The sequence below is a fragment of the Chelonoidis abingdonii genome, chromosome 9, assembly GCF_003597395.2.
Source record: "Chelonoidis abingdonii isolate Lonesome George chromosome 9, CheloAbing_2.0, whole genome shotgun sequence".
Lineage (NCBI taxonomy): Eukaryota > Metazoa > Chordata > Testudines > Testudinidae > Chelonoidis > Chelonoidis abingdonii.
The window spans coordinates 71,335,327-71,341,326 of NC_133777.1; the positions used below are offsets into that span (position 1 = coordinate 71,335,327).

Sequence of the window (6,000 nt, forward strand, 5' to 3'; positions counted from 1 at the left end):
ACTGTCACCTCTTCCTCTCAAAGTGACATTGCTCTGTCCCCTTTGCTTAGTCATCACCAATTGATTCCCAAACACACACTAGATCCTCCCCTCCCAAGGGTCTCCCTAGTGAGACATAGTGAAATGCAGCACCATGGAAAATATGCAAACTCCACTAACAAGTGGCTTCAGCTGAGGACAGCAGGCATGGGTTTGAGAGCCAGCAACACCAAAGGTTTGTTCCATGCCCCAACTCTGACCCTCCTCTCCCGTCTTGGGCAAGTTACTTCACCTCATTCTACCTCAGATTTACCCCTCTGCTAAATGGGGACAATAACATATCCACCTGCCTCATGGAGACTCATGAAGATTAATCAGGTAATGGACTAACTCCATCTCTAACGTAAGTTCCTTAAAGCCAACAAGTTCAAGCAGGGATGGGTTTGTAAAGCAGAGGAGGAAACTCTAGCAGCTGGAGAGAAGCTGCCTGCCTGCCTGCCAGTCAACAGCCTGGGGGTTTCCAAGCCCAGGCCAACGGAGGCTTTTGGGCATCATTTGGGATCGAAGCCAAATGTCCTACTGTTCTCACACCCACATACACACCCTGTGCCCTCTCTAGTCTTGACCAGCTTTGAGCAATGAGTGCAAAGGGCAAACAGATCCCGAAGGAGATGGGAGCATCTTACAGGGAAGAAGTGGAAATTTTTATTTAAAAACAAACAAACAAATTAAAAATCCAAGCACAGCTTCAACGTGAAGAGAATCTAAAAAGCTGGATGGTGACCGTTACAAACGCCTCCCCCCCATCTATTCATAAGCCCAACAAAAAGCTTCTTAAGGTTTACACTGTAAGTCCATTGAAAGCGAGGGAGAGGGAGCCACTCACACACACACTCTGCCCTTATCCATACAGCTGGAGCCCGCAGATCAGCTCCGCACACACAGGCTGAGCTGTTCTGCTCTTTCACAAGGAGGCACTGAGTTTTTAAAAGTAAACTCTAAGGTTTCCGTTGTTGCACTGGGCTCAAGTGTTTTTTTTATATAACGGCTCCCTCTCTTTTCCTTCTTTCTCTCTCTGTCACTCTTTAAATGGCCCTGAATGTTCTGAGCGGCTCTGCAGCAGCTGAGCTCTGGCACTGTATGTGGTCCAGACCCTGCCATGAACACGGCTTTTGTTGTTGCTGCTGCTGGGAAGCTGGCTGTGAACTGCACACACAGGCCGGTTTGTTCAGCACATGGAAATTGGAGTGTGTGGAGGGAGACCAGGCAAGACTGGCATCATCTTGTGGTAGCAGAACACCCTGCTCTAATGCTGCAAAGGGAAGGGGGCAGGCGGGGCAGGAGGGCGTAAGGGGGAAAGATGCCTCATTATGTTTAGAAGGATCCTGTTGATTTTTAAAATGGGACGGTGCAACTGACCAGCTGGCCACAATTCCTGTAGCACACAGCTGAATGCAGACATGGTTGGATCCTCCGTTGGTGTAAATCAGAGTAGCTCAATGAAGTCAATTGAAGCCAATGGAGCTATGCCAATTTACACTGGCTGAGGAGCTGCACCAGAGACAGGAAAGGAAAGATCCATACGTGATCTTAGTTCATAGAGCCGAGAAGTGATCTATGAGCTAAGATCAAGTGTTGATCTCTCTCTCTCTTTCACTCTTTAAATACTATAACAAATTCCCCCCAGATTTCAGGCTGCAGTGTGAATCCCTGGTTAGATATCAGAGCACGGAACAAGCCATGAATAACTTGGGTTCCCTTGTCACTTAAATATGTATTGATCTTTTCTTACATTGGTTTATTTGGTATTAGCCATTCTCCCCTGCCTCGACACTTTACCTTCCCATTCTAATTACATAAGAGTGTAGTAGTGATGAATTCCTGTTTGTTCTGAAGATGTAAAGCACAGGTGCCTGCTAAATGTTATTTAACGCTCTCTTCAGTTAGTCTTTCTCTCTCATGTTCCCTTTCCCCACTCCCTCACTTTACTATCTTCTCAGCTTTCTTTCCCCACTGATTGTCCTAGACATTGTGCTGCTGTCAAGTAACTGCTGCTGTAGGTGGAGTTGATTACAGGGAACATTAAATAGTAGTTCAGGTGGAACAGATGGAAGCTCCCCCCAAAGGCCATGCATGTTACTGAGAACAGCCTGTGTATGCAAATCTTCAGACTTCTGCAGCTGCCTGAATCCAGCCTCCAAACCTAACCTGAGAGGCATGTGAGCAAGCAACACCTTTGCTTCTACAGTATGTCTCCCTCCCCCTCCAGCACTCTGACACCAGCTTGAAATGTCTCAGTGAGGGGAGAAATAACAACTTTGATCTGTCTTTCTAGAGACAGAATCAGTCAAGCTAGCTACTTATAACAAGCATGGGAATTTAATGTAAAAAAAAAAAAATCGCATTATGTGTGGCGTAACTCATCCACAGCAACCAGCAATGCCAAGAAGAGAGGATTAGTTCAGAGCTACCCAAGCTTTCTACTGATGAAAGTTTGCTTACCCAGATGTTAAAGTTGTAAATAAGAAACTCCTACTGGAATTAGGGCAGTAGCTTAACTTCCAAATTTGTGTGATGCCATTGAGTGGGTGAAGAGTCTGAAAAATCTACTAAAGTCAGTTCCCAAATGATTGTTTCCTCCCTCAGAACCAAAGTTCTTTACCTGATCTGTAGTTTGGAAAAAACCCAAACAAATAAAAAAACCCAAAGCAGCAAGGAAGGCTCATCAGCCCCCCCCCCCTTGCTATTGTCCTTTGGGAATTCTTTTTCCTTTTTTGCAGACTAAAACCAATGACATTTGGTGAACATTAAAGTTTACAAACTAAAGCTTTTAGTGCTTGGCCAGAAAGCTTAGAAAGAAAGGGTTAAACCAGGGCAAGCTTTCTGCAACACTTAGCAGAAAGATTTTTATTTGGCATCTGATTTAAATGAAAATTTTTAAAAGCAATTAACTGATTTAAGGAGAAAAATTCTGATGCTGTTTGGGAGAAATGAATACACGAAGTCTGCACTTCCTGCAGACTGTTGCTCAGAACATACTCTGTCCATTCATTCAGAAAGAGAGGCAGGTCCTTAGAGAGGCTCTTAGCATCTCTGCTGCCTCTTTCACTACGGGTTGTTCAGTTTCAGCTGCCATGACTCTAACATGAGCAGTGTGAACTGTCACACCATCAGGATCCAGTCCCGTTTTATTCCCATCACTGGGATGAACTGATGTACCAGTCATCCCCTATGCAGGGTTCAACAGTCCTTTAACTAAGTTATTCCCTTTGCCCTCTATAGAACATCATCATCATCATCACCACCACAAACCCAGGTCAGGACATTTCTAAAGAAAAGAAAAAGCAGCAGCTCCTTCCCACATTGCTCATCATCAGTGTGAGAACTGTCCTCGGTGCTCGGCTGCCAGCTGAAATCAATCTTAAAGAGACATTCAGGGTTTAGGGGGTTGCTGGGGGTGGGGAGTAACCCCCTCCTCCACTCCCACCTGTTGATCTTGGCAGAGCTTTCTTTAAAACCAGACAGTAAGCTTTTTTTTTTTTTTTTTTTGCTAAGGGAACCAGCAAACTCAATACATAATTGCTGCTTCTGGCTGTAGGTTTGAAATCCAGAAGGTGCTCCTGGCAACCTTGAACAACATTTACGTTCTAGGCAAACTTTTCTCTTGCTGGAGCTGTGCGTGTGCGTGAGTGGAACTTATTAGGGAAGTTTGGAATCGATCTGTTAGCAAATGCCCTCACATCCTCCAACCCCTGCCCACCAAGGAAACAACCAATCCACATATCGGTACCCTGCTTCCTTAGGGCACCGAGGAAAGAAAAAGAAAGGTTAAAAAATACCAAAGCAGAGATGATGGATGAAAGTGCTATACGTTACCTTTAACAGTTCAGTGCAGTGTTTCAAGAATCTAAGTCCCATACACCTGGCAGAGAAGTTAGGTTTTCTCCTTTTTTGTGTTTAGTAAGGAAAGGGCTTGCCACTTCTTGCTATTACTGTATGTCTTCTTCACAGCCTCCAGATGGATTTTCCAGCCTTTTTTTTTTTTTTGTCCCCCCAGAAGAAATCAAAATTCCCTGTGTGATATGTCAGGTTCCTTTCAGACAGTGGCAGCAGGAGCAGCAGCACGGTTGAAGAGTACTATGTGTGAGTATGAAAAAAGAGAGACGGTTTGCAACATCAGACCATAGCTGCCACTGGCTGTAAGAGAGACCTTCAGACTCCTCCTGTCAGCCTCCTTAGATACCTCCTGGAATAGCTGGCAGATTACTAAGTGTATTGGATCCTCCTCAAACTCTCAGAGTAAAGGTAGGCAGGCATCCAGGGGAAATAACACATGGAGAGGGGGAAATAGGAGGGCTCTAGGACAGAAAGGAAGCCCAGCCTCTTGGAAAGAGGAAAAAAAGCAGAAAAAGAAAAGAAAAGATGACTTAAAAAAACTGCAAAGGGAGAAAACTAACTGGAGAGGAGGGGATGGGGATTAAATATAACTCTCCAGTTTGGAACCAGCTAGGGACTGGGGACCACAAGTTGATAGAAAGGAATAGCTTAGGTAATGAGAAGAGAGAAAGAGATGCGGGGTTTATGCTAAATAAAACAAGAGACGGCTAATTAAAGAGTGTTAGAGTATGCCTGCAATGCAGTCGATATCACTGCAGTCTGACTGGGAATTAACAGATTTATTCGGAGTAACGTAGATTGGGGAGAGCCCGGAACTAGTAGAAAATTTTAAAAAGTTTAGAGCAGTGGTTCTCAATCTTTTCTCATTTGCGGACCCCTAAAAAATTTCAAATGGAGACGCGGACTCCTTTGGAAATCTTAGACATAGTCTGCAGACCCCAGGTTGAAAACCACAGTTCTAGGGTTACAACAACCGTCCACAGACCTCTTAGACATAGTCTGCAGATCCCCAGGGGTCCGCGGACCATAGGTTGAGAATCACGGGTTTAGAGCACTCTGGTGTGGCTTTGACTGCATGACTTAGTGAGGGGAGTGGATGAAAGTAGGAAGAAGAGGGGGACAGGCAGTGGAAGGAAGAATTTGGAGATGGAAAGCTGGAGAGGATTTCCAGTGCTAAGGAACTGAAAGGGCCCCAAAACCTCAGCAACCAATGAACACTTAAAAGTGACGAGGTAACGAGATACTGTCAACGAAAAAAGCCTGTTTAAAGGCTGGTGGAATAAAAGATGAGGTGGGAGAAAACGCCAAGCCAGGAAGAGCTTGGAAATGGTGGGGAATGAAGCAATGACCAAAAAATCTCAGCTAGGTTCCAATAAATAAATGCAGCCTTAGTCCTGAGTTAGTCTGATGACATGAGGAAGTGCTGAGGGCATAGCGATTTGAAACATTTCACCAGGTGTTCACTCTACTGGCCATGGGCAAGTTCCAGTGGCAGCAAAGCTGGTCTCTGAACTGCTAGAATACATTTGCTTTTGCAGATTTAAACCTTGGCTGGTAGAAAGACTGGATGGCAGAGGGGATGGCTGGTGGGACATTGCAGAGGATTTCATCTCCAGGTTGCCATATCCAATCCAGCGTAGGCCAATAGTGATCAAAAGCTGTTACTCTAGGATGGCTGTGAGGTGGTCTTTTTGCAAAGAGTAGCGGGATTCAATCTAGTTGATGGGTGTCCACCTGAAAACCTCCCAACTGACACACCTTAGTGGCAGCCTCAACAGAAAAACCAAGGATTGACTGTACTATGGAGCCTGACCTTCTTTCTCACACCTACAGAGGGCCCTCCAGGTTGGGCGGAGTGTTTAGCCATCATTTGTAAGGTTCTCATTGTCCCACCACCATATTGTCCATTTGGAATAGCACCTTTAAAAACACATCTTTTCATCTGTACACTGTCCACATTTAATCTGGAAACTCTGCAATGATAAACAAGGAGCCCCACAATGTCATCTGTACAGCAAAGAACTGCAGTTTAATGCCACTGCTTGTGCAGCACCTGCTCTGTGGAAAAAACACAGGACTTCAGCAAACAGATGCTGCCTTCCTTAAAAGCAGCAAAGAGTCCTG

The 6,000-nt window shown here is 45.0% G+C and overlaps 1 protein-coding gene across 2 annotated transcripts in view; it reads right to left on the reverse strand.

Moving 5' to 3' along the window:
- The window catches only part of ACAN (aggrecan), a 68,261-nt gene extending 64,155 nt beyond the window's left edge, over positions 1-4,106 (reverse strand). For both annotated transcript variants that reach the window (XM_032806524.1, XM_032806523.1), the window contains exon 1: positions 3,856-4,106. The gene's annotated coding sequence lies outside the window, so the exon portion shown is untranslated. The remainder of the gene's footprint in view (positions 1-3,855) is intronic.
- Positions 4,107-6,000: the final 1,894 nt, after the last annotated feature.